A 12,043-nucleotide genomic window follows, 5' to 3' on the forward strand; every position below is an offset into this window, starting at 1 on the left:
AGGAAGTTGGTGAAATGTGTCACCCAAACTTTGTACAACCAAACTTTTGTTTCTATTAATTTAAAACTTCTGATGATAATTAGCTGTCCTGAAGTGTTAACTGTGCTTCTGTTCTTATGGATTTTCTTAGACTCACTGAGCATTTCTAGTATTTTCTGCTTTTAATGTAGAATCATATTCTCTTTATTGATCACTACCCTTCTGATTTTTGTTATAAATTTATTGTTCAATACACAACTGGAATAGTGCAGAATTAGCTTCCCCTCTGCATTCACTTCCAACAAGTGAGCTATCAATTCTATCGTCTGAATATTGTGTCAGATGTAATTGAATGTATTAGCTGACATTGCCATGAGTGTTTTGACCAGCTCATGAGCTTATGGTTATCTTTATTCATGCCTTGAGTATTTGGTCTCAATACCAACAGAAAGAGAAGCCAATCAGAGGATGTTTTTACTTTAGGTATAGAGCAAATGTGACCAAACATGTCATGCAAGCATTGTCTGCGGGCATTTAATGCCTGCCTGAGGCACATTTTGAAGGGGCTGCAAATATATTATTGAGCGGGAGGGTTTTAGGAGTGCATCCTGCTGCCTCCCACCTCAACACTGGCTAAACCCTTAAATCCAGTCTAGAAACTTTCATGATGCCTTTGTCAGCAGCACCCTTCACTGCCTCCTGCCCTGATGTTAAATGAGGCCCTTAAATGGACAATTGAAGTCTACTTAAAAGGCCTCATCCTGCTAAAGCTTGGATTTGATCTTGGTTATGGCCTCCCAGGCAATTCCTCCTTTATTGTCAGGTCCTCAATTCCTGATCAAGTGGCCTAACAGCTCCTTGACCCCAGAAAGGGCTGGCCATATAACTCTTGACTCCTGAACTGGCAGGTCTTCCCCAAAGGCAGCAACACAAACCTCAAACCCTGATTCTTCAGTACGCAGATTAGCCTCACCTTACCAGGACTTAACAACAACCTTAAATGTGCAGTTGCAGTTCAATGGTCTCTGTTATGCCTCTCAGAAGAAAAATGTATAACATGATAAAATTAGGTAAATATGGTGTTGTAAATTAAAATAATGTTGAAAGTAAAATATATGGAAATAATTGATATAAATAGGTGTAGCAAGTAGATTGCCAACTTGGCTGAATAGCAAGGCATGCTGTGTACAGGACATGTTGGCCAAGTAAAGCTGTCCAAATTGCAACCCAGAAACTAGGCACAGTATAAACACAGCAGACAGATGCAAATGACATCAGCATACTGTAAAAGGGCACATCTTGTGAACAGTTATCCTGAATAGACATATCCTCAACAACATATCAACTAAAAAAACAAAAACCAAACAGAAAGGCATGCAGGCCCTGCTACACAAAGAAATAAACATTAGCAAGCCATCCAAATGACTGATAATATTTTCGACCATTAAGTGAGTATTCCTGATTGGCCAGAACTATAGAAGGTTTGAGAAAACCATCCAAAAAGATATAAAAACAAGGCTCGCTTGCAGATCAATCTCTTGGGCCTTCTGGAGATGAAAAAGAAGTGACCAGCATGGCGAAGGTAAAGACCAACTGACCGTCTGAATTCAGAAAGAGAGAGAATAATGACATTGTGAATCCAACATAAGTTATACAAAACTTTAGTAAGCATGGTAGCAACTAAGGTTGTTGGGCAGGATTAGGACTTGCATTGTTAATATTAGAGTCTTACTGTTCCTTATTCCTTAATAAAATTGTGGCAGTTTGCAACGCTACCAAACTGTGTCTGTTGTAATTTGGCTCTTCTGGTACTGTGGGAAAGCTGAATAAATTCATTTAGAACCTATTGCTTGAAGTATCTGATAGGTCCTAAAGGGCACAGAAAGCATAAGTGTTAATGACAACCTGAATAATGCTGTAGATAAGCAGTCTGTCATACTTTTGATGAACTAACCTGCAAAGAAATTATGTAGTTACTTATAAGTTACAAAGTTAATTGTAACCTTAATTTTAATCAAATTGCATCAGTACAGACTGAGCTACATGAAGTAGAGGCCTATAAGGTTAATTTGTCCAAATGAAACAATGTAATTATCTGTATTGACAAAGACGAAACATGATTGCTCTGTCACACATGACATGTCTCCCATTAGATTGAAATAGGTTTCTCTGTATAGACATGTAAATCTCCATTCAAATAATGTATGCAGATTGACCATGAATACTGGTATTACATCACATGAGAATTCCCCTATTGAGTTTGCACAGTCTATAATTTTATTGAGGTAGACAAATTAAACATAAACCTGTACTGAATGAATGCTAGAAAATTTTATAAAATTGCCAGAAATTGTAATAAACCTAAGCATTGGAAGATTTTAGGTTACAGTAATGGACAAGTAAAGAAACGGATGAGGAAATGGAGAATAGAATATGCATAAAAAATAATGAAAACACAACAAAAACCTTGAAAGATTATACAAGTAGGTAAAATGGAAGCATCTGGCAAATATAAAGGTGGACCCTCACAGACAGAGTGAAGATAGTTTTTAATAGACATGAGAGAAATCTCAGAAAAGTTGAATGATTGCTCTGTGTCTGCTTTCACTGAGGAATAAACAAAATAACTGCCAGTTTTTCAGACCCAAAGGATCAAGCGAAAATGATGAATTGAATGAAATTTGTATAGTAAGGAAAAATTAATAAAACTGAAGGTTGGTAGGTCCCTGGGACCTGATGCTCTACATCCCAGGATGGTAAAATTGTTTGCTATTGAGATAGAGGATGCAGTGTGTTCAGCTTCCAAAACTCTTGATTCTGAAATGGTACCTGAGGGTGAGGAGTCAGCAAATGTCTGACTATTTAGTAAAGCAGGATTGACAAAACATGAAACTACAGACCTATTGACTGTATAATGGGTGGCATGGTGGCTCAATGGTTAGCTCTGCTGCCTCACAGTTCCAGGGACCTGGGTTCAATTCCAACATCAGATAACTGTCTGTGTGGATTTTGCACATTCTCCCCATGTCTGTCTGCGTGGGTTTCCTCCCACAATCCAAAGATGTGCAGGTTCGGTGAATTGGTCATGCTAAATTGCCTATAGTGCTCAGGGATATGTTGGTTAGGGGCATTAGTCAGGGTTAAATTAACGATAATAGGTTCGGGGAATGGGTCTGGATGGGTTACTGTTCGGAGGGTCGGTGTGGAATTATTGGGCTGAAGGGCTGTTTCCATACTGTAGGGATTCTAATTTTAATATATCAGTAACAGGAAAAATGGTAGAAACTATTATGAATGATGTGGTAAATAAACATTTGGATAACAATCAGATTGAGCAGAGTCAGCAAGGATTTATGAATGAGAAGTCATAGTTAATGAACCTGTGGGTTTTTTTTTGAAGTAGTTACAAACACAATTGAAAGCAGAATGAAGTAGGCTTAAATTTTCAGAAGGTTTTTTCATAGAGGCCACCACAAACATTTGGTTAGCAAAGCTAAAGTGTATGAGATAGACGGTAAGGTACTGGTATGAATTAAAGATTGACTAATAGACAGAAAACTGAGAGTAGGAGAAAATGGGCCATTCTCACTATGGCAGACTGTGACTGGTAAGGTACTACAAGGATCACTACTTGGTCCCAGCTATTCACAATTTATTGCATTGATTTGAATTTGAAGACTAAATATAATGTTTCTACACTTACAGATGACGCAAAACTAAGTACTCACTGTGAGAAAGAGAAAAGCAGCTTCAGAACAATTTGGAAAGACTTCAGGAATGGGTAGGAAAATGACAGGTGGAATATAGTGTGTGAAAATTTGAGATTATCCATTCAATAGGAGGAACAGATGTGCAGAGTATTTCATTATTGGTAAAATGTTAAAACGTGCAAATGTACAAAGGGACTGTGGCACCCTATTTAAAGGCATAGGGAATAGTGTGTAAGGGAGGCATTTAAGTGAATACTCAGGCATGATCATATTTTCTGGTAAAGCAAGCTTGATAGGCTGACTGGTCTCCTTCTGCTCTTATGTTCCTAAGCTACTAACAGATTAAGTAATACAAACTAGCTAGTGTTCCTGGCCTGGATTGCTATCCAATGAATCTTAAGGGTGAAAAACTGCAGATGTCTGATGACAACAATTCAAAGTGACCGGTGAAGCCTCCTGAAACAGTATTGACATATGTATGAAAAATGTCCATCTGACCTAAAAAGCACTTGGTACTCATGACACCTCCTCTTAGGGGTAAATTGAACATATTCATGCAGGACCAAATGTTTTCATTTGTAAATTGCAATTTTTTGTAATCTCACAGGTTAGCCTCTGTTGCAATCATGTAGGTTGGGAAACATCCAGGTACTAGGTCTAGTTATGAAGCTCCCAAGATGTGGGGCAGCACAGTGTGTCAGTGACTAGCACTGCTGCCTCAAAGAACCATGAACCTGGGTTTGATTTCACCCTCAGCTGACTGGCTGAGTGGAGTATACATTCTCTCTGTGTCTGCTTGGGTTTCCTCCAGGTGCTCTGATTTTCTCCTATTGTCCAAAGATGTCTGTGTTAGGCAGATTGGCCACATTACATTGCCCTGTAGTGTCCTTAGATGTATAAACTGGGTGGATTAGCCATGGGAAATACACATTTACACGGATAGGATAGAGGGAGGACTATTCTGGGTGGAATGTTCTTCGATGGGTTGGTGTGGAATCGATGGGCCAAATAGCTTGTTTCCCCACTATAGGAATTCTGTGATGATCAATCAAAATACCAATTTCCTTTGTGAAGCCACTTCCTGACTCGTCTCAGTGAGAGTGGAGATTCTAAGGAATGATGTTGTGATTAATATAATGATTATCTCATTCAAGATAAGTGATTGCTTTTCTCTTCAGTTTTTGTTGAATATCTAGATGATGGAGTACTTTAATATTGATAGTGTTCCCTCTAGACTTATCTTCTACTTTAAAAGATCAGAAGAACTTTCTGCTCCTCCATATCTGCTCTTAACAGCTGTCAAGAATATCCTATGACTATCAAAGTGTTCTTCACATTAAAATTACATTATGGTCAAAATTTGAGAAAGTGACAAGTTTGTTCATCTTTTTTCTAAACATATTAAAACAGTGTCACAAGAGTAAAATTTGGGAAAATATGCTAACTCAGTGCTTTTCTCCTTTGAGTTATTTTGCTGTTATACATGTCACTTCAGCAGCCCGGCATGAATCAACATCAATACATCTGTCTGGATGAAAAGCCAGAAAGCACATAATGAGGTCAACTTTCCACAATTTTATGGCAGTGATGACAATACACTCCAGGTACCACTGAGCAAACTAGCCCAAAGGATGCAGGAATTATCAAAAATAATGAAAACTATTCACATTTAAGATCTTGTGATCTTTTTTATGATGGTTCAACAATAGTCCAGCCAAATCTAGCCCTGGCCACAATGCCTATAAGTCAACAGTGCATCTTTCTACTGATTGATCAAATTGTATTAGTTTTCTTCAATAGACAAATTCCTTTTCTTTTAAATATTTCTATAGGTCACAAAATATTTAACATACTGAAACATTGCTTAGAGCACATTAATGAAATTGGTCATGGCTCCAATTAACTTTGTTAAAGTAATTTTCAATGATGTTCAATCAAGTTCAATCGCTAACTGCAGGATTCTTAGCTTTTGACCTGTTCTTGTAGTTGCAGTCTTAAAATAGATGGTCCAGTTCTCCATCTGGTCAATGGTAACTACCTGAATGTTAATAGGCAGGGATTCAACTACAGCAATGGAATTTAATGTCAAGGCAAGATAAATGGACAATCACAATCTCCAACAAGAAATAATCTGATCCTCCTCTTGACGTTCAATGTTATTAACATTACTGAATCCACAACACCTCACCAAGGATCTTGGACAGCATCTTCCAAATCTGCAGCCTCTACCACCCAAAAGCGCAAGGGAAACAGATGCGTGGGAGCACCACCACCTGCAAGTTCCCTTCCAAGTTGCATACTGTTCTGACATGTAACTATATTGCCAATCCTTTAGGCTGGGCTAAATTCCTGGGTCTTGCCTCCTAACAGCACTATGGGTGGAGCCAAATTATATGGACCACAGCTCACCACCAGCTTCTCAAGGGAAGTTTGAGATTGACACCAAATACTGGCCAAGCCAGTGAATGAATTAATGAATGATTTTAAAAAATCAGAGGGCTAGATAATCTTCCTAAATTTTTTTTGTCTATGTATGATAAAATTCACTTTTTGCTAAATTAATGAAACTGCCCAGTTGCCACTTCTATGTGTGCCAATGTAAAGGGAAAAAAAATTATTCTGTTCTGCACTGCCAGTAGCCATTTTTGCTGGTTCATGCAAAATCATTTCTGATTATGCAAATGACTTCTTTTTATATGAAGCATGTACTAAAGCCTAACCATCGGAAACTGCACCACAATGTTTACAGTTATAATTGATGTTGCACAACTGTAATAAATCAGCATCTGTGGTTTAGAAAGAATTAAATCATTTTTCCAACAGCTAACACATTTCACAAATGTTGGCATCTTTGCAATTTATTTCCAACTCTGGTTCAGATATACATTTTCCATGTCAAACTATTTTCCCATTAGCTATGGATATAATTGCTGCCTGTCTATTTCATGAGCAATTTTAAAAACCACAGGATAAAGTGAGCAAATCTACATTTGTAGGAGCACCTGGAACATGCATTTTGCACCAGCTCTTGAGGTGCAGAGGTAGTGTTCATTCCCACCTCTGGACTGGGAATCCCAGCTTCAAGTCCCACCTGCTCCAGAGGTATGTAATAATGTCTCTGAACAGGTTGATTGGAAAAATAGTTTTTTTTAATGTAATGTGCATTTGAGGGTGCTCTTGTGATGCAGCAGTAGTAGGCGGCACGGTGGCACAGTGGTTAGCACTGCTGCCTCACAGCACCAGCGACCCAGTTTCGATTCCTGTCTTGGGTGACTGACTGTGTGGAGTTTGCACATTCTCCTCCCCCCCCACCTCCCCCCCCCCCACCCCCTACGCGTGTCTACATGGGTTTCCTTCCACAATCCAAAAGATATGCAGGTTAGGTCATGCTAAATTGCCCATAGTTAGGGGTGAATATGAGGAATGGGTCTGGATGGGTTAGTCTTCGAAGGGCCTGTTTCCATACTGGAGGGACCCTAGATTCCCTACTCCTGAACGAAGAGACCCCAGTTCAAGTCCTCACCTGCTGAGGGAGGAGGGTGCATAAAGAAAAATAAAGTGCTTGAGGGTCCTATAGTCCCTACCCTGAGATCAAGAGGTCGGGCTTCAAATCCCACCTGCTTCCAGACATCGTTCGTTTTTAAAAAGTTAAAATGTGTGCTTGAGAGGCTCTTCAGAAGTGGTGTCCCTCTCTCCAGAGGCGTGAGTTCAAGTCCCACCTGCTCCAGGTTTCAATCATCGCATAAGAAAAAAAATGCAATGTATCTGGGCTTTTGTGTGCAATGGTAAAGTCCCTCCATCTGAACCAGGAGACCCAAGTTTAAATCGTACCTGCTCCAGTGGTGGATCGTAAAATCTCTTTAACAAGTTGATTTTAAAAACTATAATGTGCGTTATTCGGGGTTTTTTTTGTGTGGCGTGCTGTTCGTACCCCAACTTTGAGTTAGGAGGCACCTGTATAATTATATGTCTGAGCTGGTTGATTAGAAAAGATTATGATGTGCATTATTAGGACATTAGGTAGTCCCCCTATACAGTATCTGCGTGAAGGCAGCCCTGGTTCAAATTGCACCAGCTCCAGAGGTGTGTTATAGCATGGCTGAACAGACTGAAATGTGGTTCGTGATCACACCCCAGTGCGAGAAAGAATAACATTCCCTGAAATCAATGCACTGAAACATTGAATGCCCACGATACGTTTAGATAATATGCGTCATTAAAAGGAATTGTTTGCCAAAAGTAAACCATTTAAAATAAATATCTGTGCACGGCATATTTCACGCTTGAAGAGACGTGGCTATTAAATCATTGATGAGATGTACAACTACACTAAACTATAGGGGCAGCAAAACGGGTTCGGACGTATAAGAATTCGTGCTCAAAACAAAACTGATGTCCTGCAACACTGACCGGATTGCCAATTATTCCTGCATGGTTTACGGTCAGGAGAGGGCGATGTTGAATTGCAGTTCAAAATCCTGTTTCCGCCTCGCTGTCACTGTAATGCAGACATGTCATTAGGGTGGTGTTGCAAAGTAATCAGGACACACTGAAGTGGTCAACTCCATAAATTCAAGGGGGAAAAAAAACCCCTCCCAGACAGGATTCCACTCGTATGTCAAATAGTGAGACAGTTAGCTGTCTGCTGGAACGCCATAAATTTCACAAAGCGGTTGGGTCTGCCGAAAGGAGTGTGTGGCTGTGTTCGGGGGAAGTTCATCTGGCAAAGCAAATGAGAACGATTCGATGCCAGAAGTTCGTGTTATCTTTATCAGGGAGAGAAACAAAAAGATATTGTGTCGCAAGTTTATTTGAAATCAGGCATTTATCCCACACATTGTGTTTTAAGAAGTCTGCGATGAGTACTACTAACTGGATCTGGTTTACCTGTTGAAGGGAGTGTACATACAACTAACTGCAAACGAGACATTAGCTATTTTTCTTTTAATTTTTGGGGAAGTATATCAGCGAAAGGTTAAAATCACAAAATATGGTCAGCAAGAATTACTTTTTACTGCTATCGTGTATGATGCTGCAATGCTTTATCGCTTATCAGAGTAAAGTTTTTTTCAAGTGTATGATTCAATTAGAAAGAAGCATGAAACCACGTTACACTCGATGTGGAAGGCAAACCGAGTCAAAGTGTCAGTGTGCCTAGCTTTTCTTTTTTGCAAGCGGCATACATCTTGTGTTCATACTGTTTGTTTGAAGATCAGAGTCGGTTTTACTTTAACCAAGTACTCCCTACCCAACCTAGCGAGAATGCACCGTACTGGCAAGGCGCTGGTGTAGATCAAATCTCAGGCCTGGACACGTAATTGGTAAAATGCACCTCCTTTATTTAACATATTCCCCATAATGGGCTTGAAAGAGTTGGACAGGTCCATTCAGGCACTGTCCCACGGTGTGTCCTGGATTCTACTCATGTTTCCTCATCACTCTTCCCCTCTTACCAGCCGTTTATTGTCACCGGTTCAACACTTTAACAAAAAAGACCGTGGATGCTGGAGAAACTCAGCAAAGTCTGTGGAGAGACTGCTCGTTCTCTCTCCACACATGGTGCCGGAACTGCCTGGGTTCTCCAGCCCTTGCTGCTTTCATTTAAGATTCCGGAATCCGCAAAGCTTTGATGTTTTCAATCAAATGAATTCGGTCCAAAAGGCAAAAAAAAACACCCTGTTCCTGAGGACCGATGCAGAGTCGTGCACATCCCTAACGTTGCAGCGTGAACATGAAATGTTGCAGTGACGCACTCAGTCTCGGCGCCCCTCTGAGAATACTGCTCACCTCTGAGAGGTTCGGGAGGGTTGAGTTAGGACTGAGGACAGGGGGGGTGGGAAAGGGAGGGGCTGAGGTTTCATGCAAATCGCTAGGGTGGAGCTCCCGGCCTTTCCAACGAAAGCTGATTAAAGCGAGTTTGAAGGGGGCAGGGCTTCTAAGCTGATTCAGAAGTCAAAAGAAGTCTCCTAAACAAAAACCTCTGGCAATCTGAGAGAACACCAGGAAAACAGTAGCTTTGCAGCTCCAGCGCGTATTCCGCTCTGTATTTCTCCCTCTCTCACTGGTGTTGGCGTTATAGTACAGGAACCACAGAAAGAAGAAAGGAAACCGATTATAAAACTGTCACAGCATCTGAGGAAACTGTCACTGGAATAGGTCGTGTCTGTTGGAGTGTGAACACAGTTTTGAGAAGTATCAGTTCTTCACAATCGTGTTTTTTTTATATTTTAAATCAAGTTCCTGCAAGCGTGTGTTTGACTTCCACACAGCGCCAGCGTCAGTATAACTCCGGACTTGTTGGGACACTGATAGCACGGGTCAAAATGAGACTATTCTGTTGTCTGAGAGGAGACGCCGAGTGAGAGGAAACTTCGCTTGTCTCTTCTGCCAAGCTACATCGCCGAGAGCCTGTGCAACTCGGCTTCTGGGTAGGCTACACTTACGGGTAAGTGAATCTTAAACGTTACACCTGCACCCTGTCTGAGAAAACGCAGTTTGTTTGATACGCCGCTTGGCTGCACCTCGCGTGGCTCCCCAGATAACTGGCGGATCTCACTCGACTTGAAAACCTGTTTCTGGGACAGACCGGCCGCTTTGCAGGTAAGAGGAGCTCCTTCCGAGCTGCTTCCTCCCAGTGTCGTCCAGCAAGGCGTCGCATCATGTGGAAAGGGAAAGAGAGAGAAATCACACAGGCTGCTTTCCTGGCTTAAGTTAAAAATGTCCAGTGAGTACAAACGCGGCATAAACAGTTATTGACGCCGGTGTTTGCTTGATGTTGGGGTAGGTGGTTTTTTTTCTGGAATTTGAGTTATTTTAGCACAATATGAAAGGAGAGTATAATGAAGGGCTTGGAGAGCTCGTGCGATTTTGTCCCTTTGGAAGGATCACCTTCGAGATACCAGACACGATTGTTCCTATAAAGTCCTGTTCCTGTGACTTTAAGTAAGTTTATAATAGCCCTTGCAAAGTAATAAACGATGACAGTCAAATGGTGTCAAACATTTAGTGCCCAGTTGTGTTTGTATGCCTTTGTGGTATAGTGTTATTTAGGAGAGTGAAGTGAATTCAGTGTAGGTGTTCGTAAAGCAACCCCCTCCCCCGCCCCCAAATCGGGGCTCAGTCAAAATCTTGTGAGAAATTCCTTCTGCAGACGTTCGTTTGCAATACGGAGTTAAAAATCACACAACACCAGGTTATAGTCCAGCAGGTTTAATTGGGAGCACACTAGCTTTCAGAGCAACGCTCCTTCATTGGTGGTAGTGGAGGGCTCAATCCTAACACAGAATTTATAGCAAAACTTTACAGTGTGATGTAACTGAAATTATACATTGAAAAATTGATTGTTAAGCCTTTCATCTGTTAGAATACAGTGATAGTTTCACTTCTTTCATTTTTCAATGTATAATTTCAGTTACATCACACTGTGAAGTTTTGCTATAAATTCTGTGTTCGGGTTGAGCCCTCCACTATCACCTGATGAAGGAGCTTAGCTCCGAAAGCTAGTGTGCTTCCAATTAAACCTGTTGGACTATAACCTGGTGTTGTGTGATTTTTCACTTTGTACACCCCAGTCCAACACCGGCATCTCCAAATCATGTTTGCAAAACAGTTCGGGATATCTCGATCCTATCGGAAGCTTCCTCGGAAGTGGTGAAATGTTTCGGTCATTTGCAGCTGGACTCAGAAAATAGAGGACCAGATTCAAACACACACACAAACACACACATATCCCGGACGGGCATTTCTACCAGAAATTAACAATATTGGATCAACAATGTGCACCAGGCATTTTCTGAGTGGTAAAACGACTTCCGTGGAAATGTCATTTCAGCAAATAATTGTAGTGCATGTCTGTGTTCCCGATTTATAATCACTTTGACCTACATTTACAGTGGATCCTAATCTGAGCAGTAGGTCAGAGCAGGCAATCATGTTGGCAGTTAACCAGAAAATTGTACTAACAGCTTGCCACAGCCGTCCGGACTAAGGTAAAGAGCACCAGCCATTGTTGGTGACAGCTTGCCCCTCTTATCGCTACGCTGCTCAGGGTTTGCGAAACCTGTCCACAATCCCGCCAGCGTTTGAGGCGGTCTGGCAATTATTGCCTGGAGCAGTTTGTAATCCCAGTTTTCAAAACTGGGCTCATAGGCCAGAAGGAGAATTAATGAAGACGTACTTTCGTTTGAGAAAATAACTCACATCAAACAAATAATAACTTTTAAAAGAAAAAGATCAAGGTAAGTGGTTGACTGGAGCAAAGCCATGTATTTGAAAACTTTGATAGAAATTTCGATATAAGGTTTGCACAGGCACGCTCACAATGTTGCCAAAATAGAATGTTCTGGGTCTTCACT

The 12,043-nt window shown here is 40.9% G+C and overlaps 1 protein-coding gene across 1 annotated transcript in view; it reads left to right on the plus strand.

Moving 5' to 3' along the window:
• Window positions 1-9,583: 9,583 nt before the first annotated feature.
• Window positions 9,584-12,043, plus strand: part of slitrk6 (SLIT and NTRK-like family, member 6) — a 34,335-nt gene continuing 31,875 nt past the window's right edge. The window contains exon 1 of the mRNA XM_072577907.1: window positions 9,584-10,134. The gene's annotated coding sequence lies outside the window, so the exon portion shown is untranslated. The remainder of the gene's footprint in view (window positions 10,135-12,043) is intronic.

Source organism: Chiloscyllium punctatum, chromosome 9 (assembly GCF_047496795.1).
Source record: "Chiloscyllium punctatum isolate Juve2018m chromosome 9, sChiPun1.3, whole genome shotgun sequence".
NCBI classification, from domain to species: Eukaryota; Metazoa; Chordata; class Chondrichthyes; order Orectolobiformes; family Hemiscylliidae; genus Chiloscyllium; species Chiloscyllium punctatum.